Source organism: Lissotriton helveticus, chromosome 7 (assembly GCF_964261635.1).
Source record: "Lissotriton helveticus chromosome 7, aLisHel1.1, whole genome shotgun sequence".
NCBI classification, from domain to species: Eukaryota; Metazoa; Chordata; class Amphibia; order Caudata; family Salamandridae; genus Lissotriton; species Lissotriton helveticus.
This window is the reverse complement of record NC_136068.1, coordinates 444,837,292-444,859,383: the sequence shown is the minus strand read 5'-3', so window position 1 is coordinate 444,859,383 and position 22,092 is coordinate 444,837,292.

Below are 22,092 nucleotides of genomic sequence, written 5' to 3'. Positions count from 1 at the left end.
AGCTAGAACTATGGCAGTTAGGATAATGTCGATTAATATCTGTGGGCTGAATAATATGGAAAAAAGACAGAAGTTATCTTCATTGCTGCGATACTGGAAAATAGATATAACCTGTATACAGGAAACACACATAGCAGCTGAAGAAAAGTTCCTACTTGGCCAAATGGGATTTGAGATTCTTGCTAGTACAGGCCAAGAGGGAAGACACAAGGGGGTGGCAATTCTGGCCAGAAAAGGAGTAGCCCAAATTAAAAAGAAAAAAGAGGATTCTGATGGAAGATGGGTGATACTAGACATAGAAACAGCTATGGGAAGATGTACTTTGGTCTCGCTATATGGTCCAAATGAAGATGATCCGGCATTATTAGATTTTATTGATAGGGAGTTGGCCTTGTGGCCAGAGCCAGTGATCTGCTGTGGGGATTTCAATATCAATGGGCTGAACGGAATATTAGAGGCAAGTGGAGGTATATATCAGGGAAGGGAAAAAAAGGTGCATAAAGCTGTACAAAACCTCGCTAGATATAACTCGCTGGTGGATATATGGCTGGAATTTAATCCATTAGGCGTTGGTAGTACTTTTTATTCAGCACCCCATCATACAGTAGCTCGACTGGACTACTTCTTTATCTCTAGCTCTTTAGTCAGCAGGGCTAAAATAGAATGCCTTCCAAGAATAATGTCGGATCATAATCCGTTGGTATTAAGCCTAGCAACGACACAAAAAGCAGGAAAAGCTAAATCAACATGGACATTTGAGAGAGGTTTGTTGAAAGAAGAGGATTATACTGTAAGGATGAAAGAATGGATGACTCAATTTTGGGATATAAATAGATACTCAGCCCCGGCAGATATGGTCTGGGACAGCTTTAAAGCGGGAATAAGGGGAGAGACACTGAGCTATACACTACGAAGAAATAAAAAAGAAAAGGAAAAGGTGGAAGAGGAAATTAGAACTCTGACCGAGCTGGAAAATATGTTATTAGATGCAATAGAAAGACAAGAGCCTATCGACCAGATTTTAGTGGCTATAGAGGCGCAGAAGGCGGAAACAGGGACTACCTTGGCACAAAAAACAGCAAGAAAATACCTAGCAAATAAAGAAAAATGCTATGAATATAACGAGAGGGTGGGGCACTTGCTTGCAATAAGAACTAGACAAACGTTAGCTGCAGGCGAGATTAAAGAAATTAAGGACGACAATGGGGTAATCGTTAATAAAGTTGAAGAGGTACAGGAGGTGTTCAGAAGATTTTATGAGAGGCTTTATGAGCAGGATAAAAATGAGGGAGAGATAGAGTTGAAAAGCCTGGAATATCTAAGGGAAAGCTTACAAGAGGGATTGAGCATAGAAGAAAGGGACAAATTGGATATGCAGCTAACGGTGCAGGAGATAAGGGACGCAATATTCAGCTTACCCTCTGGCAAAGCAACAGGCCAGGATCAGATCCCGGTAGAGTTTTATAAAACTTTTTGGGAGGCATTAGCTAAAGATATTTGGTCAATCTGCTGCTTGGCACAGGGAGGTAGAATAGTTCCTCAATCTTGGGCGGGCGCTGATATAATTGTCATATTAAAAAAAGATAAACCCCCCACTGAGCCGGGTTCTTACAGACCTATCACTCTGCTCAATGCCGATGCAAAAATATTCTCTAAGGCATTGGCTAATAGATTGAGTAAGGTGATAGAGAGGGTGGTGTTCCCTATGCAGCATGGGTTTATACCCGGGAAAGGAACTACTGAACATATTAGACAGCTGATTACCATTCTGGATGCTGAAGCAGCCTCAGGGGACCCTGTCGCGGCTATCTTTTTGGATGCTGAGAAGGCTTTTGACAGGGTCTCTTGGGTCTACCTATGGAAGGCTATGGAGTGGGCTGGTATTGGTCGAGGGTATATAACCGCAATCCAGGCACTATATAAACATCCTAGTGCTAGGATACGCATTAATAGATCATATTCCAACGCAGTACAGATCAGACGGGGAACTAGGCAGGGATGTCCAGCTTCACCTCTATTATTCGCAATTTATTTAGATCCCTATCTGAGAAGGCTTACAAAAAATAGGTGGATTAAGCCAGTTTTATTGCATGGAAAGAAGTATAAAATATTTGCTTACGCAGACGACGTGGCTGTTATAACACCTACACCAGAGGAGTCATTGGCCGAGATAGAACAGGAGGCAAGAAAATTTGGAGAGGTGTCGGGATATTCAATAAATAAGGGAAAAACACAAATAGTTCAGAATAGACATACTACATTTGTAGATGTAAGAGTTGTCTCAGATACAAAATACCTGGGTATTAAGGTGACAGCGGATTTGGGAAAGTTAGTAGAGATAAATATGGAACCATTACTAGACAAAGTCAAAACCAATTTGGAGAGGGTCAATAACTTACACTTGACTCTCATGGGTAGAATTAATTTTGTTAAAATGGTTACTTTTCCGAAATTTTTATATTTGTTTAGGGCAATTCCACTTTTTATTGAAGGGATATGGTTTAATAAAATAGAATCAGTAATTAATAAACTAATTTGGGCACAGGGGAAGACACGTAGGGCATACCGTTTTTTAACTCTTTCACGAGAAAGGGGAGGTTGGGGAGCACCTGACTTTAGAGTTTATTACTGGGCAACAGCTCTACAATACTCCAAAGGACTATTAGGTGGAAGTGCTCAGGAGGAGGAGGAGGGAAGAAAGGGTCCGGCTAATGTATATGAAGCCCTCTTAGGTAAAGCGGCAGAAAACGCCTTAGTAACAACAGTGGACTTCGCATACTTCAAGCATACAAAATTTAAGACCCTGAGTGCGATCTATAAAGTTTGGAAAGCAATAAGGAAAAGACTGGGACTGGGAAGGTACAACAGGTATTTAAGGCTTTATAAGAACAACGATCTTCCAATGGAAATCTTCCGTGACACAGTTATGAGGGAATGGGATGTAAAAGGGATTAAGAAACTGGGGGACCTAATGGATGCAGAGGGGGCAATTCTAACATTCCAAAATATACAGCAAAGATATAACATAGCTGGGAATAATTTCTTTAAATACCTTCAAGTGAGGAGTTACTTTCACACAAAAATAGGGGGTGTAGGAGGGATGAAGAGCTGTAGGATAATGGAATACCTGGGAAGCAGCCTTGCATGCTCAATAAGACAGATGTATGCAGAGCTCCAAGTCTATAAGATAGACGATAGAGAAAAATACAGTAATAAATGGAGAGAACAGGTAAAGGCTCGACCGGAAGACTTACAAACTTCTTTAGATTATGGTCGAACTATTTTATGCTCAGCGACACTTCAAACTCAACATTATAAAACAGTTTATTCATTATATTTCACACCAGCCAGAATAGCCAGTTGGGGCGGCTCCTCTGGAATAACGTGTCCAAGGTGTAACTCTACAGAGGCTAATATAACACATATGTTTGCAAACTGTCCACAATTGTATACTCTAAAACTGGCGATAGAAGAGTTTCTGGATAAATCACTGGGAATACAAACAAAATTAACTGAGGAGCTGATAATCTTGGGGGTAAGCCTAGATGTAAATACAACCTATCCAGAATTTTTATTCATGGTCACTGCAGTATTTAGGATAATTGTAGCTAAAGTATGGAAGGAGAAATCAGCACCGTCATTTCAGACGTGGGTAGCAAGACTACTATCTACATACAACCTGGAGAGGGCCATATACGATAGAAGAGGAAGGAAGGCAAAAGCTCTGGGGGGTAAGATATGGCTACCTATTGAGAAATGGAAATGCAGGAAATCTGTCTCTGATAGTAGTGGAGAAATTTGTTAACTCTATAAGGTTTATGGAGAGAACATAGGACGTATTATTTTGAAGTTTGGTGGTCTTGGCTGCCTCTCTTCACGGTTGTCTTAAATATGTATTTTGGTTCTCTTCCCTTTTGTTTTGTTTATTTTTTTATTTTTTTTATCCTTTGTTTTGTTTACTTGTTTATTAATACAAATCTGTATTTGTTGCAAAAAAAAAAAAAAAAAAAAAAAAAAAATTAAAAAACAACGGTTCATGTGGACACTTAATGAAGTAATATCAATTTATATGGGCACAATGGCAATGCAATGGGTTATAGTGATATTGGAAAGAGAAGGAAGCAAATACACCTCAGGAATGTATTTAAATCACAATCATTTATATGATCGTTGAACGTGTACTACTCCACTATAAATGATGGAAGTTTACATCGATGACATCTTCCTCATTTGGTCAGTGTAAGAAGGTGGATACCTGACTATAGTTACCCCAGATTCTTTTGCCTGGTGTTTAGCTGGTTTTCGACTTAGTTGGCCTGGGATCCTGCTAATCAGGGTCCCAGGCTATCTGCTCTCTCTTTAAATGGACTCCATGTACCCTAGGTACATCACAAATTTGGTACTGGACACCTTGTCAGCCCCTGTACCATGCACTATAGGTGCTCAGGGCATAGGTGCATCCAAGGCCTACCAGGGGCTGCAGCATATATTTTGCCACCCCTGGCTGGTACTTAAATCGACACAACTGGCTGATCCTTCGGCTGGGGCAAGGTGGTGTAATCACCCCTTGCTTAGATATAGTATGCCTATATCTAAACCTATATCTGGACACATATATACCTCTAAGTCACTCCTATGGCAGGCCTTAACAATCCTGGATGATTCAGAAAAGGGGGTGGTGATGAACAGAGTGCCTGAATTAAGCAGACCACTCTTACCCAGTCCAAAGATCAGGGCTTGATCCATCACCGTTTTTTAGCTCACTGCACCATCCCAGCTCAGAACTTGGCTATATGCAAATTAGTTTGTTCCTGTCCCAGTGCATGATGGGAACAGGGCAAACCAAACTACCAAGCCAATTCTTGTACTGGGAAGGAAACAAGCTTCCGGGGACCGGTTTCTGCCATTTCAGGCGTCGTCGGCCCGGCTTGCTTGAATCCTGATGGTGCAATGAGCAAGGGACTCACATCTGAGTATACCCTTCCACGCTTATGGTGGACAAAATGATTCAGAAAAGGGGGTGGTGATGAACAGAGTGCCTGAATTAAGCAGACCACTCTTACCCAGTCCAAAGATCAGGGCTTGATCCATCACCGTTTTTTAGCTCACTGCACCATCCCAGCTCAGAACTTGGCTATATGCAAATTAGTTTGTTCCTGTCCCAGTGCATGATGGGAACAGGGCAAACCAAACTACCAAGCCAATTCTTGTACTGGGAAGGAAACAAGCTTCCGGGGACCGGTTTCTGCCATTTCAGGCGTCGTCGGCCCGGCTTGCTTGAATCCTGATGGTGCAATGAGCAAGGGACTCACATCTGAGTATACCCTTCCACGCTTATGGTGGACAAAATGATTCAGAAAAGGGGGTGGTGATGAACAGAGTGCCTGAATTAAGCAGACCACTCTTACCCAGTCCAAAGATCAGGGCTTGATCCATCACCGTTTTTTAGCTCACTGCACCATCCCAGCTCAGAACTTGGCTATATGCAAATTAGTTTGTTCCTGTCCCAGTGCATGATGGGAACAGGGCAAACCAAACTACCAAGCCAATTCTTGTACTGGGAAGGAAACAAGCTTCCGGGGACCGGTTTCTGCCATTTCAGGCGTCGTCGGCCCGGCTTGCTTGAATCCTGATGGTGCAATGAGCAAGGGACTCACATCTGAGTATACCCTTCCACGCTTATGGTGGACAAAATGATTCAGAATTGGCTTGGTAGTTTGGTCTGCCCTGTTCCCATGATGCACTGGGCCAGGGACAGACTAATTTGCATATAGCCAGGTTCTGAGCTGGGATGGGCCAGTGAGATAAATAACGGTGATGGATCAAGCCCTGATCTTTGGACTGGGTAAGAGTGGTCTGCTTAATTCAGACACTCTGTTCATCACCACCCCCTTTTCTGAATCGTTTTTGGCCACTATAGGTGTGGCAGGGTATACTCAGACATGAGTCCCTTTCTCACTGCTCCATCAGGATTCAAGCAAGCCGGGCCGAAGAGGCTGAAATGCCAGAAACCGGTCCCCGGTAGCTTGTCTCCTTTCTGGTGAAGAATTGGCTTGGTAGTTTGGTCTGCCCTGTTCCCATGATGCACTGGGCCAGGGACAGACTAATTTGCATATAGCCAGGTTCTGAGCTGGGATGGGGCAGTGAGATAAATAACGGTGATGGATCAAGCCCTGATCTTTGGACTGGGTAAGAGTGGTCTGCTTAATTCAGACACTCTGTTCATCACCACCCCCTTTTCTGAATCGTTAACAATCCTGGAGGCAGAGTGCTTGGTTTTATGTGAGATGGTGCTCTAGCATGAGCTGAGCCTGTCTGCAGAGGTCGGAACCATTTCCGTGCAGCTGTTCTAGTGATACTGCCATACCATATACTCTTAAGTGCATTATAATCCTCGCGGTTATTGCTAACTTTGGTTTGGCTTTATCAAAACATTTCGTGTTTGGTGTCATACACTTTGGAATACTACCCCCTCGCCATTTCTGGCGACGGGGGTAGCATTCCACCCTTCTAGAGGGAGAAGACATGTTACTTTACTGAAAACGCGGTTAATCCTAACCAGAGCCCCAGCATCACAAAATGGATGCTGCTGCCACAGACACGAGTCTGGCCTCCTGCAGCTGGCCGAAACTTGGCAGAGGACGCTTGGACAAAGGGTTTCCTGTCACAGGGAGGTGTCACACCACCCCAGACAGGAGATAGTGGATTGTAGCAGGGAGGGTTGAAAGAAACTAGACACTGCCTGGGGCGCAAAAGGTGTCCCCAGGCAGATTCCAGTCAAACCGGTTCTGGGGCCATCCTGCCCCAGTCCTGGCGGCAAACTGGACAAAGGGAAAGGGGTGTAACCACCCCCTTCCTGGGACCCACCCATAGGAGGGACCTAGCAGGTAATCCAGCCCCCAGATTTGGAATATAGGTGGGAGCAGTGCCAATGCACATCAGATTATCCTGACTGAAACTTATGAAACGAAACTCTGGACCCTTCCAGCACCTCGATGTTTGCTTTGTTGCAGTTCCCGCCGGAACTCGACCGACAGAGATCGACAAGACCCAGTGTGCCTGCCTTCTAACAGCCCGAACCACAGTCCCTGCAAAGCTGAGACCCGTGGAGGCGACCTGAAGCGTGGGAGCGGTCATCTTGGAGGAACAACGAAGCGCTGACCGTGCAGCTCCCGAGGCTCCCTCGAAGCTGTGCATTGGAGTTTGAGAAGCTCCAGCCCGAGCAGCTTTTGCACCGAAGCTCACCCCTCCACACTCGACGAGTGCTGCGTGGGGCCCTTTTGCATTTTCCTGCTCGACGCGTTGGTCCGGTCGCTTGCCCGTTGGCTAGTGGCCCCAGTACCGACGAACCTTTGAATTTGCTCTGCTAGTCTGGTTGCTCCAGACTGGCCCTCGCTCCCCTGAAAAGGAGCACCCGATCTGACCTTCCTGGTCCGGTCAAGAAGCGATCTTCGAATCCTGTGAGGGTTGCGTTTGCCAAGGCTTGTTGACTCCGATCCGGAAGCCGACAGCGAGAGCCTTCATGGGACAGCTCGTGATTCACTCCAGGACATCCTCGGTGCCTCAGAGTCCACGTGGCAGCAGAGACAAGCTTAACGACATCAACCTGATTGCGCCCGACATCGCCTGGTTCCTTCCTGGTCACTGGCTAGTGACCCAGACTCTGTCCCTTCTGCTTTCAGGTACTCTACATCTTCGATCCACCCTTGGATCACACCGGACACTTCTCTTCTGGACGCCTGCAGCATCTTCATCTTCAGGCACCACAGATCTTCGTGACAAAACCCGACACATCTTCGCACCTGTGCACCGGCTTCCTGTGGGTGAGGTAACTCTTGAACGCCGGTGCTCCTGTAGTGGTTTACACCTCTAGTGTCTAACTGTAAAGTTTTGTCCTTCTAGTCCAGTCGGAAGACTCTTAAAACTGTAACTCGATAACTTTTACGCACCATTGACTTTACATTGGTGCATGCGTGTGCTTTCTGCACTGCACCCGAATCCCGCGGGCTACTCCCGTCCTAACTGCTGTTAGTCCAGTGTAGTCCCAGCAATTCCCAAGGCCCTAGGCATTACCACTGATCGATTAGTGATTGTTGTGAGAAGTTGGCCTGATATATGATGCTCACTAGTTCTAGTGATCACCTTGTATCAGTCCAAACAACCCTTATGGTGATTGGTTGTAAGTCAACCTTATAGACCAGCTATCCTAATGGTAGCATGGACAAAGCAGGCTTAGGCTAAACTCTTTTGGCATGTGAAGCCAGCTGTTTTACCACATATAACCCCTTGAATACCAGATGAAAGGACACCACACAGGTTGCTATGAAAATAAACAGTATATTTATTAATAACAAACACCTCTGAACTCTTTATGAGGTCAGAGGGCTAAGCACATGACAATCTCTTAGGAAAAATACGATAAGTTGCACAAAATTACAATGGTGCCCTAGGGGCACGACAAACCATATATTAAGTAAATGGTATAAGGAAATCGATAGAAGAAATGGAGCTGTCCAGAGGCTGTAGGTTCGCTGGGACTACACTATCCTAACCACAGGTAAGTAATAGGAGGCCCACGGAGCGCGTGTGGAGAGTGTGAACTCACACACGGGATGCCGAACAAAGTCAATGGACAGTACAGATTACGAAAAAGGTAAGTACGGACAGTCTTTACTATCTAGGACTAAAACGACTGGAAGTCTGGACACTAGGAGAGTTAATCTACCCTTGAGCACCGAAATGCTCTTGTTACCTCACCCACGGGCTGCGGGTGCATAGGTGTCAAAGTGTGTCGGGTTTCCGCGTCGAAGTCAATGGAGCCTTGAAGAAAGATGCTGCAGGCGACCAAGTGGAAGATGTCCGGTGTGATCCACGGGTGGATCGAGGAAGAAGAGGACCTGAAAGCAGAGGGGACAATGTTCAAAGTCACTAGCCAGTGACCGGAGTGGAACCAGGAAGGAATCAGATGTCGTCGTCGCGATCAGGTGAAGAGTGGACGCTTGACTCTGCAGCCACGTGGACCAGGAGGTGTCTTCGATGACCAGGATGGAGGCACGAGCTGTCCCACGCAGGCTCTCGCTGTCGGTGGTGTCTGTTCCGGATTCGGCGTCAACAGGCCTTGGCAAAGGCAACCCATGCGGTGAGTGGAAAAGGCGTCTGGTGCGGACTAGGAGAGTCCGGAGTGCTCCTCTTTTGGAGGGGAGCAAGGGCCAGTCTGGAGCAACCAGACCAGCAGTGAAGGTTTCAAGGATCGTCGTCTAGGAGGTCACTAGCCAGCCGGCAAGTGACCAAACAACGCGTCGAGCAGCAACCAAGCAAAAGGGCCCCACGCAGATCTCGTGGATGCTAGAGGGCTGGTACTCAGTGCAGGGGCTGCTCGGGGCTGGGGCTTCTCAATCCCGAAAGCAATTAGTCGAGTTTACCTCAGAAGTCGTGCTGGAAGCGAAGTGCAGTTTCTTTCAAGATGGCCGGTCCCACGTGTCTCGTGGCACCCACGGATCTCAGCCGTGCTGCAGATGTGAATTGAGGTCGGAGAGGTCTGGGAATCCGGGTCTCATTGGGCTCTGAAGTCTGGATCCTCGAGGGAAGACGACAAAGGGAAGCCGCTGGACGCTTGATGGTGCCTGCAGTTGCAGGGTGGACACTCCTTGCCCACAAGGGAGATTCTTCAGTCTTCTGTGGGGCAGAACGTCGAAGTCCAGAGTTTCTTCTTGTAAAAGTTGTTCAGGATAATCTAATTTGGAATGGGACCAGCTCCTACCTTTATTCTCCTAAAGGGGGCTGCACTACGACTAGGTCCCTCCCATGGGTGGGACAGGCATGTCTCATTCCTTTCAGGCCGGTCCTACCCAATACACAAAATCCTGTCTGGGGTGGAGCTAGCACCTCCCAAGGCAGGAAACCCTTTGTCCAAGCCTCCCTCGCTGGAAGGACTCCCAGCAGCAGAAGGTCAGACTTGTGTCTGTGGTGGCAGCATCCATTTTGTGATGCTGAGGCTCGAGTTAACTTTAACCGGGGTTCACAGTTACATACATGTCGTGTCCCTCTAGAAGGGTGGAATGCTACCCCCGTCACCAGAACTAGCGAGGGGGTAGTATTCCAATTCGTATGACACCTTACTCGACATGTTTTGATAATGCTATACCAAAGTTAGCATTCAACCGCGAGGATTATAATGCACTTAAGAGTATATGGTATAGCGTTTTCATGGAACAGCTATAAGGACTTAGTTCCGCAAGCTGCAGACAGGCTCAGCTCATGCTAGAGCACCATCTCACATAATTCCACGCACTCTGCCTTCAGGATCGATAAGGCCTGCCATAGGAGTGACTGATAGGAGGATATGTGTCCATTTTAGGGTTAGATATAGGTATACTATATCTACAGCAAAGAGTGATTACACCACCTTGCCCCAGCTGTCTTACCAGCCAGTTGTGTCTGTTTAGAGGGCCAGCCAGGGGTGGCATAATACATGCTTCAGCCCCTGGTAGGCCTTGGGTTCACCTATGCCCTGGGTACCTAAGGTACACTGTACAGGGGCTGATAAGGTGTCCCAATACAATTGGTAAATGCACCTAAAGTACATGGATGTAAATTTAGAGAGAGAACAGCGAGTCTGTGCGTCTGATTAGCAGGCCCACAGCCAGGGAAAGTCATAAACCAGTGAAGCAAAAAGCAAAAATCTGGGGTGACCATAGGATTGCAGACCCTACTCTCCTACATAACCCCCCCCCCAAACTTAGGGACATTAAACTAACCTTGACCAGGTGAGTCTTCCTGTTCTAAGTGGAAATACCTGGAGAGACCATCTGCATTGCCATGGTCAGTCCCTGGTCTGTGCTCCACTGTAAAGTCCATCCCCTGTAGGGAAATGGACAACCTAAGAAGTTTGGGGTTTTCACCCTTCATCTGATTTAGCCATAAGAGGGGCTTATGGTCGGTCTGAATCTTGAAGTGAGTTCCAAACAAGTATGGCCTCAACTTCTTCAGGGCCCAAACCACAGCAAAGGCCTCCCTCTCTATAGCTGTCCAACGTTTCTCTCTAGGGGTCAGCCTTCTACTTATAAAAGCAATGGGCTGGTCATGACCATCAATATTCAGTTGAGATAGAACAGCTCCCACACCCAACTCAGATGCATCTGTTTGGACAATGAAGGTTTTGGAGTAGTCAGGACTCTTGAGAATAGGTGCAGTACACATGGCCTGCTTTAGGTCACCGAATGCCTTCTGACAGCTAGCTGTCCACTGAACTTTCTTTGGCATTTTCTTGCTTGTCAAGTCATTAAGTGGTGTCACAATGGACCCATAATTTTTCACAAACTTCCTATAGTAACCAGACAGGCCCAAGAAAGCTCTGACCTGTGTCTGGGTGTTTTGGAGGAGCCCAGTCCTTTATGGCCTGTATCTTGCTCTCCAAGGGTTGAACCTGGCCTCCACCCACAAGGTGGCCCAGGTACACAACTTGACTCTGCCCTATCTGGCACTTGGTGGCCTTGAAAGTGAGGCCTGCTTTCTGCAGGGCCTCCAAAACTTTCCTCAGGTGGATCAGGTGATCCTCCCAGGTGGAGCTAAAGACAGCAATATCATCTAGATATGCTGCACAACAGTCATCCAGCCCAGTGAGGACTTGGTTCACCAACCTTTGAAAAGTGGCAGGTGCATTCTTCAAACCAAAGGGCATCACCACAAACTGATAATGACCTCCTGGGGTAGAAAATGCTGTTTTGGCCTTGGCATCCACAGCTAACCTGATCTGCCAATAGCCATCTGTTAGGTCAAATGTACTCAAGAAGGTGTCAGAAGCCAACTTGGTTATGAGTTCACCAGCCCTAGGTATTGGATGGGCATCTGTCTTAGTGACAGCTTTGAGACCCCTGTAGTCTACACAAAACCTCATCTCTCTCTTACCATCCTGGGTGTGAGGTTTTGGCACTAGAACTACAGGACTAGCCCAAGGGCTCTCTGAGGGTTCAATGACTCCCAATTCCAACATCTTTTGTACTTCTTTCTTTATGCAGTCCCTGACGTGGTCAGGTTGCCTGTAGATTTTACTCTTGACAGGCAGACTGTCACCAGTGTCCACCTCATGGGTTTGTCTGACTGGGTGTCAGTGAGAACATTTGTCTAAAGGATTGAAGAACCTGTTTGCAATCCTTTTGTTGATGCTCAGAGAGGCTGTCAGAAAAGACTACACCATCTACTGACCCATCATCAGGGTTCTGAGTGAGCAGGTCTGGGAGAGGGTCACTCTCTTCCTCCTGTCCCTCATCTGTGGCCATGAGCAAGCCCATGTCCTCCCTGTCGAAAAAATGCCTTGAGCCTGTTCACATGGAGCACCCTGTGGGGGCTCCTGGGAGTGCCAAGGTCCACCAGGTAGGTTACCTCTCCCTTTTGCTCAATGATAGTATGGGGTCCGGACCATTTGTCTTGGAGAGCTGCTGGGGCCACTGGCTCCAACACCCACACCTTCTGCCCTGCATGATAAACAGTTAGGACAGCCTTTTGGTCATGCCAAGCTTTTTGAAGTTCTTGGCTGGCCTCAAGGTTTTTGGATGCCTTCTCCATGTACACTACCATCCTGGAGCGGAGACCAAGTACATAGTCCACTATGTCAAGCTTAGGCTTTTTGAGAGGTAACTCCCATCCTTCCTTCACAAGACATAGGGGTCCTCTTACAGGATGCCCAAACAGAAGCTCAAAAGGGCTGTAGCCAACCCCCTTCTGTGGGACCTCTCTGTAAGGAAACAGGAGGCAGGGTAAAAGGATGTCCCATCTTCGCCTAAGCTTTTCAGGTAACCCTTTTATCATCCCTTTGAGGGTCTTGTTGAATCTCTCAACAAGCCCATTGCACTGTGGGTGATAGGGTGTGGTCAATTTATAATTTACACCACATTCCTTCCACATTGCAGTCAAGTATCCTGACATGAAGTTTGCATCTCTGTCAGAGACAACCTCCTTAGGGAACCCCACTCTGGAGAAAACTCCAAGCAGGGCCCTGGCCACAACAGGAGCTGTAGTGGTCCTAAGGGGAATAGCTTCTGGATACCTGTTGGCATGATCCACTACCACCAGTATAAATCTGTGCCCAGATGCTGTTGGGGGGTCCATTGGTCCAACAATGTCTATCCCCACTCTTTCAAAGGGTACCCCCACCACAGGTAGTGGTATAAGGGGGGCATTTGTGGTGCCACCTGATTTGCCACTGGCTTGGCAGGTGACACATGAGCGACAAAACTCTTTGGTGTCTTCAGATATGTGAGGCCAGTGAAAGTGTGGGGCAAGCCTGTCCCAAGTCTTGTTCTGGCCTAAGTGGCCTGCAAGGGGAATCAAATGGGCTAAGGTGAGAAGGAAACCTCTGAGAGACAAGGGGATGACCAGCCTCCTGGTAGTACCAGGCTTGGGGTTTCTTGCCTCAGAGCATAGGAGTCCTTCATCCCAATATACTTTGTGGGCACCTGTAGCATTCCCTGCAGCCTCAGCAGCAGCTTGCTGTCTGAGGGTTTCAAGAGAGGAACAGTCTAATTGGGCCTGTCTCAAGTCTGCCCTGGAAGGTCCCCCTGTCCCAAGAAACTCAACCTGTTCAGGTTCAAGCTCTTCTAGGACAGTTCCTTCTGGGGTCTTTGGGTCAGCCTCCTGAGAGGGCTGATCCTCAACCTGAGGCAGGGGGGAAGGCTCTGCCTTAACCCTACCATTCCTTCTCTTGGGTAGTGTCTGGTCCATTCTTCCAGGATCCAGCACTTGTTCAGCTGGGCATTTCTTGGCCTGTGACCTGGTCACAGCAAGGACATGTGAGGAGAGACCTAGCATTTCTACATGAGTCCTGTACTCCACATCTGACCACATGGAGGATTCCAAATCATTGCCCAAAAGACAATCCACTGGGAGGTCTGAACTAACTACAACCCTTTTGAGGCCAGTTACGCCTCCCCAGGAGAAGTTAACAACTGCCATACTGTGATTGGTAGTGACGTTGCTAGCATTGGTCACTAGGTAGTCTAAACCTAGCATGATCTGTTCAGGATCCACAAATGTTGGTGTCACCATAGTGACACTGGCACATGTGTCCCTGTAGGCCTGAGCCATCTTTCCATTAATTAAAGGCGTTTGCCTGTACTTGCCCAGGGTACTGGGACTTACAGTAGGGGTCATATCCATGTCCCCAGTACAAACAAGAACAGCCTGAGTAGGTGTTTTGACTAAGTCGGAACCCACCTCAGTTCCCAGGGTTAACCCAACTATAGCCTTGGGAGGTACACTACCACTACTAACTGTACTAGGGGGTGCAGGTGTCTTAGGGACAGTAGTGGTAGGAGCTTGGCCTTTCTTTGTGCACTCACTAAACCAGTGAGTTTTACTTTTACAGTATTGGCACCATGGTTTCTTTGGTACATCAGTCTTCTTCTTTTGGGAATTCTGGGACCCACCCTCCTTAGGTTGTTGGGGCCCTGTTGAAGACTTCTGTTCATTTTGTGGATTCTGATTACCCTTTTGGTCTGCTTTCTTTTGGCCACCACCCTGGTTCTGGTTCTGCTGCTTGCCCCTGGATCTGACCCATCTGTCTGCCTTCTTTCCCAATTCTTGGGGAGAGGTCAGATCTGAGTCAATCAGGTGCTGATGCAACAACTGGTTCTGACAATTATTTAAGATTTGCTCTCTCATATTTAGATTATACAATCCTGTGTAATCAGTAACTTTACTTCCCAGTAACCAGCCTTCTAAAGCCTTAGTGGCACAATCAACAAAATCAGTCCAATCCTGAGCCTGAGTTTTCTGGGTGTCTCTGAACATCAACCTGTACTGTTCAGTTGTTAAGCCAAACCCATCAATCAGTGCAGTTTTCAGGACTTGGTAATCATTAGCTTCCTCATCTCTAACAGTGAGGAGCTTATCTCTACCTTTACCTTCAAAGGAGAGCCACAATATAGCTGCCCACTGACTCTGGGGTACCTGCTGTACTTTGCAGGCCCTCTCCAGAGCAGTTATCCACGTGTGGATATCATCTCCTGTCTTATAGGAGGGCACTATTTTACTCAGGTGTCTATTGTCAAAACTCCTGTCTTTATCCTTAGGGATATTGCTGCCACCAGTGGGTGCTAACCCACTCAACTGTTGCTCTCTAGCAAAGGCAAGTTTCTCCTTGGCAAGGGCAAGTTCTTCCCTTTGAATCCTCAGATTAACTTCCCTCATCTTTGCTTCATGCTCTCTCCTCTGAGGGGAAGTCATCCTCCTCTGAGCAGATGCATGAGTGTGCACAGATCTATTGGAGTCCCTAGAATGAGATCTATCTTTTCTGACCCCTTGGTTAGGCCTGCTAGTGGATGGCACTGGGGCTCCCCCAGTTCCTTCCTTATGTAGGTCTAAGTTGGCCCTTGTAAGTCTGATGACTAAAGGTTGGCCATTGTCTGCCTCATCCTCAGATAAGTCCCCTTCCTCTCTGCCATCTACATTTTCTGTTTCAGGGAGGTTGGAGTCTGGATCACCTCGTTCACCTTCTAAGGGGGGCATGCTCCCATCTGGATTAGAGAGGCCTGTGTTAGAAGCCTTTCTTGCATCATATGTCTCTAAGAGACCTAACAGAAAGGGAGTGGTAGGGTTAGAACCCTGTTTCAGTTTCCTGGAGGTATACAATTGTCTCATCTCCTGGAAGCTGAGTGCTGCATATCTGGAAAGGACCTGTGGAGGGTCACTAACCACTAGGGGAGTCTCTGAAGTCTCTCCATGGGTAGACATGCTTTCTAGTGAGGTGCAAGTGATGCACTTACCTACACTATGGGTTTTCCTACTGATCCCTTGCTAAGAGTTGTAGTCAGGGTGTGCTAGGCCCTTTCTACTACAACAGCTGGTTCAGTAGAACTCAGAGTATTTCTAAGCTTGTTATATGTACCTATGGTACCTTTTATGATCTTTCAAATGATATTTCAAGATTATATTTGGTAAAAACAACAGCAAGCTCAAATCCCAACCGCTGCACACCAATGTGAGAAGTTGGCCTGATATGTGATGCTCACTAGTTCTAGTGATCACCTTGTATCAATCCAAACAACCCTTATGGTGATTGGTTGTAAGTCAACCTTATAGACCAGCTATCCTAATGGTAGCATGGACAAAGGAGTCTTAGGCTAAACTATTTTGGCATGTGAAGCCAGCTGTTTTACCACATATAACCCCTTGAATACCAGATGAAAGGACACCACACAGGTTGTTATGAAATTAACAATATATTTATTAATAACAAACACCTCTGAACTCTTTATGAGGTCAGAGGGCTAAGCACATGACAATCTCTTAGGAAAAATACGATAAGTTGCACAAAATTACAATGGTGCCCTAGGGGCACGACAAACCATATACTAAGTAAATGGTATAGGGAAATCGATAGAAGAAATGGAGCTGTCCAGAGGCTGTAGGTTCGCTGGGACTACACTATCCTAACCACAAGTAAGTAATAGGAGGCCCACGGAGCGCGTGTGCAGAGTGTGAACTCACACGCGGGATGCGGAACAAAGTCAATGGACAGTACAGATTACGAAAAAGGTAAGTACGGACAGTCTTTACTATCTAGGACTAAAACGACTGGAAATCTGGACACTAGGAGAGTTAATCTACCCTTGAGCACCGAAATGCTCTTGTTACCTCACCCACGGGCTGCGGGTGCATAGGTGTCAAAGTGTGTCGGGTTTCCGCGTCGAAGTCAATGGAGCCTTGAAGAAAGATGCTGCAGGTGACCAAGTGGAAGATGTCCGGTGCGATCCACGGGTGGATCGAGGAAGAAGAGGACCTGAAAGCAGAGGGGACAATGTTCAAAGTCACTAGCCAGTGACCGGAGTGGAACCAGGAAGGAACCAGATGTCGTCGTCGCGATCAGGTGAAGAGTGGACGCTTGACTCTGCAGCCACGTGGACCAGGAGGTGTCTTCGATGACCAGGATGGAGGCACGAGCTGTCCCACGCAGTCTCTTGCTGTCGGCGGTGTCTGTTCCGGATTCGGCGTCAACAGGCCTTGGCAAAGGCAACCCACGCGGTGAGTGGAAAAGGCGTCTGGTGCGGACTAGGAGAGTCCGGGGTGCTCCTCTTTTGGAGGGGAGCAAGGGCCAGTGTGGAGCAACCAGACCAGCAGTGAAGATTTCAAGGATCGTTGTCTAGGAGGTCACTAGCCAGCCGGCAAGTGACCAGACAACGCGTTGAGCAGCAACCAAGCAAAAGGGCCCCACGCAGATCTCGTGGAGGACTGGTCTTCGGTGCAGGGGCTGCTCCGGGCTGGGGCTTCGCAATCCCCAAAGCACTTAGTCGAGTTTACCTTAGAAGTCGTGCTGGAATCGAAGTGCAGTTTCTTTCAAGATGGCCGGTCCCACATGTCTCGTCACACCCACGGATCTCAGCTGTGCTGCAGATGTGAGTTGAGGTCGGAGAGGTCTGGGAATCTGGGTCTTGTCGGGCTCTGAAGTCTGGATCCTCGAGGGAAGACGACAAAGGGAAGACGCTGGACGCTTGATGGTGCCTGCAGTTGCAGGGTGGACACTCCTTGCCCACAAGGGAGATTCTTCAGTCTTCTGTGGAGCAGAACGTCGAAGTCCAGAGTTTCTTCTTGTAAAAGTTGTTCAGGATAATCTAATTTGGAATGGGACCAGCTCCTACCTTTATTCTCCTAAAGGGGGCTGCACTATGACTAGGTCCCTCCCATGGGTGGGACAGGCATGTCTCATTCCTTTCAGGCCGGTCCTACCCAATACACAAAATCCTGTCTGGGGTGGAGCTAGCACCTCCCAAGGCAGGAAACCCTTTGTCCAAGCCTCCCTCGCTGGAAGGACTCCCAGCAGCAGGAGGTCAGACTTGTGTCTGTGTTGGCAGCATCCATTTTGTGATGCTGAGGCTCGAGTTAACTTTAACCTGGGTTCACAGTTACATACATGTCGTGTCCCTCTAGAAGGGTGGAATGCTACCCCCATCGCCAGAACTGGCGAGGGGGTAGTATTCAAATTTGTATGACACCTTACTCGACATGTTTTGATAATGCTATACCAAAGTTAGCATTCAACAGCGAGGATTATAATGCACATAAGAGTATATGGTATAGCGTTATCATGGAACAGCTATAAGGACTTGGTTCCGCACGCTGCAGACAGGCTCAGCTCATGCTAGAGCACCATCTCACATAATTCCACGCACTCTGCCTTCAGGATCGATAAGGCCTGCCATAGGAGTGACTGATAGGAGGATATGTGTCCATTTTAGGGTTAGATAGCAAAGGGTGTTACACCACCTTGCCCCAGCTGTCTTACCAGCCAGTTGTGTCTGTTTAGAGGGCCAGCCAGGGTTGGCATAATACATGCTTTAGCCCCTGGTAGGCCTTGGGTTCACCTATGCCCTGGGTACCTAAGGTACACTGTACAGGGGCTGATAAGGTGTCCCAATACCAATTGATAAATGCACCTAAAGTACATGGATGTCAATTTAGAGAGAGAACAGCGAGCCTGTGGGTCCGATTAGCCGGCCCACAGCCAGGGAAAGTCATAAACCAGTGAAGCAAAAAGCAAAAATCTGGGGTGACCATAGGATTGCAGACCCTACTCTCCTACAATTGTTATACCACTTTTTTGATATATGGTTTGAGTGGCCACCGGCCCTATCCATAACTGTGCAACTTTCATATGTTGTATTGTGCTTTTGTTTAAACGCTTGTGCTTCATTGCTCATAAAGAGTAGTGGGGATTATTCTGAGAATAAATACATATATTTTTATAATATATAACTTGTGTGGTGTCCTTTCATTTGATATTACAGGATTGCATATGGTAAAACAGCTGGCTTCACATGTCCTCTTGAGTTAAGCCTTTAGGCTGCTTAGTCCATGCTACCTCTAGGATAGCTTGTCTTTAAGGTTGACTTACAACCACCACCATAAGGGATTGTTTGGACTGATACAGGGTGCCCACAGAACTGTGGACATCATACATCAGGCCAACTTCTCACAGTCAGGGAGTAAGTCTGACTTTGATGACTTTGTAACAAATCTGAACAATATCCAAAAACAACTCACTTTCACCTCCACCATTGACAATCCAAGTATAGCCTTCTTGGACCTCAATATACAACACGAGAATGGGGCACTATACACATCTCTCCATAGGAAACCAACAGAAAGAAATACACTTCTTTCCTATAGGAGTCACCATCCCTGCGCATAGAAAGATGGTCTTCCATTTGGGCAGTTTTTGCGCTTGCACAGAAATTGCACGGAAAAGGCGGACTATATGAAAGAGGCAGAGATTCTAAAATCTAAACTGGTACCCAAATAGACTAGTTAAAAGGTCACTAAAACGTGCCTGGTTCTGTCCCAGGGAGGTGCTACTGGTCACTAGAGAAAAAACTAAGGTGGACAGACTCATATGTGTGACCACATTTGGTACACATACCAATCAGGTACCGAAAATGATAACAAAAAATTGGCACATAATAAAGAGCATAGACTCATCCATAGATGTACCTATGTTTGCATTTAAGCGGGCAAGAATGTAAAAGATCATCATGTCAGGTCATCTACAGAGAGTACCCCACAGACTACCAGAACATTGATGACCACTTGGGGCCTGCCGGAGGTCAAGGGCCACTTCAAGTGTGGCAATTGTGTGTCTTGTGCCTTTACTTACAATACCAAAACATTCGAACACAAGAACATCAAACACCGGCTAGAGGGGGGCCTGCCCATGGAGCGGATGAGGGAAGATGTGTGAGCTCCGCGCCGACCCTAACAATTATCCTGATTTGGAATATCGCTAAGAGCCCCCAAGCGCTTGGAGGGGGCGCGGCGGTGGGGGGCTGGCGGCTTCCGCAGCCTTACTGGGGAGGCACGGTGCCCTGCTTGCCGATGGATTGAAGAAACAGTCTGGTCGCCAGCAGGGAGACCAAGATGACGGGGATGGTGATGTTGCGATACCGGCAGAGGCGCTGAAGGACGGCCTCGCAACTTACAGTCGGAGCTGCGGGGACCACAGAGGCCTGCATGCCGGTACTTGACCTGGCGCTGCTACCACAGTGACGTTTGGGGAGCTCTGAGGGCTTAATGCAGAGCAGGAGAGCCTGCTACCGCCGCGGATCGTAGAGGTCAGAGGGACGGCCGCGACAAGGGGCTCGGCTGCGGAACGGGGAGTAACCCCTCTGAAGCAGTGAACAAGGACTTGAGGTGCCAGACAGATCCTCAAGGTGCCTGCTGGACGGATCGAAGCTTGCTGGAGCGGACGACTGGAGGAGCGGACCGCCATTTTGAGCGACTAACGAGAAGGAGGAGTGGACCGGACTGCGGGCTGTGGTGAGCACAGATATACACAACCGCTCTGGAGTGCTGGCGGTCTGAATGACATTGAGCAGGGGACCAGTGCAGAGAGGACTCCGAAGTGCATTTTGGCAACAACAGTTGTGAACTGGAGGTGTGAACAAACGCTGGCTGGTGGCGGGTGGTGAGGTGCTCCCGGGAGCGGGCGCGGAGGGGACACCGAAATGGCACCACAGGAAAGCGCGGTACTTGGAGCGTCTACATGGGACCCTGCTTTATTGACTGCGCTATTGGGGCAACGCTGAGTGGGTTGAGCAGCTTTCAGGCCACTGAGTGGTGACCTGGTCTGCCGTCTTGGGCTTCTGCAGTGGCAAAAACACCGACACAGGGCGACAGGCAGGATAGAGTGGCTGGGCAAGACTGGACAAAGAGCACTTGGACCTCTGAAGTGCTGTCTTGCTGTAGTGAACGTGGGACTGATATAGCAGATGGGGAGCCACGGGCATTGCTGGGGTGTCTTGAGATACGGCCACTAGTGTGTAAAAGCCCTCCTTGCACTGCTGTGTGGTGTGCAGTGCGGGAATGAGAGGCGACCCTGATGCATGGTAAGCTCCACATGGAACAGAGTGACCACCGACTGCAATGTGGTGAGAGGGACCGAGCGTCAATGGGGGCATGGTAGGAGAGGCACCGGAAGTGGCAGTAATGGCTGAGCGGGTTCCCTAATACTACTCCGAGGCCCATGAGGGTGAATGACACATTGTTCTGTGCCTAGCTTGCTGCAGTTTGTAAAAACAGAGTGGGGAGTCGGTGAACCGCTCAGGCAGTGATCAGAGGTGTTTGGAGGGTCTAACCAGTGAGGCGGCAGACTAAAGGGAGGAAGGAGAGTGTTGAGGTGGTAAAAGCGGCTCGATTGTCTGAGACACGAGATTTCCGCTGGCGGTACACACATGTGGTGCTGAAGATAGTAGGAGAGCCTGCCTGAGAGCTGGGTATTACGTCACAAGTGCTAATGGGGAATCCCAGGGGGAAACAGACGGGTGTGCCCCCCGAGCAGGAAGAAGATGCGGGAGCGCAGGACAAGCAGGAAGGGCTCACGCTCCATCCAGAAGGGATGCTCCAGCAACAAGTGGATCAAATACTCAAAGCTATTACAGACACCAGGGAGGCTCTACAATTGGATATTGCGCATATGGCACAGGGTCTTGGACTGCTCCGAGCTGACCATGCTAAACTTGCCGACAAGGTGAAACAGACGGAGGTTGCCCTAGAATCCTTGGAGCCTCCCCAGAAGACGATGGCAGCCCAGATGACAGATGTTCAACACCGGTTGAAAATCCTGGATCGGAGGGCAGAGGATGCCGAAGGGAGGAATCGAAGAAACAATATCCAAGTAGTGGGGCTGCCGGAAGGACTGGAGGGGGCTAATATGGCGGATTACCGGGAAAACTGGCTGAGGAAGGAGGTTGCCCTTGAAGGTCTGACATCTTTCTATACCCTGGAAAGAGCGCATAGGGAGCCGGCTCGGCCATTGGCCCCCGGAAGACCACCCAGACCGGTGGTGGCTAGGCTGCTCCATTACAAAGACAGAGACTTCCTGTTACACAAGGCCCGAAACGCGGCACCGTACAAAGTGGACAATAGTAAAGTGACGCTATTCCCGGACTACACGCTCTACATGCAGCACCGCCGAGCTTCGTTTGTAGAAGTCAAGAGACCCTCCGAGATGAGGGCCTCCAGTACTCCCTGATGTTTCTGGTGCGCTTATAGATAACCATGGATGGTAAAACATTTTTCCACAACAGTCCTGAGGAAGCCTGGAAT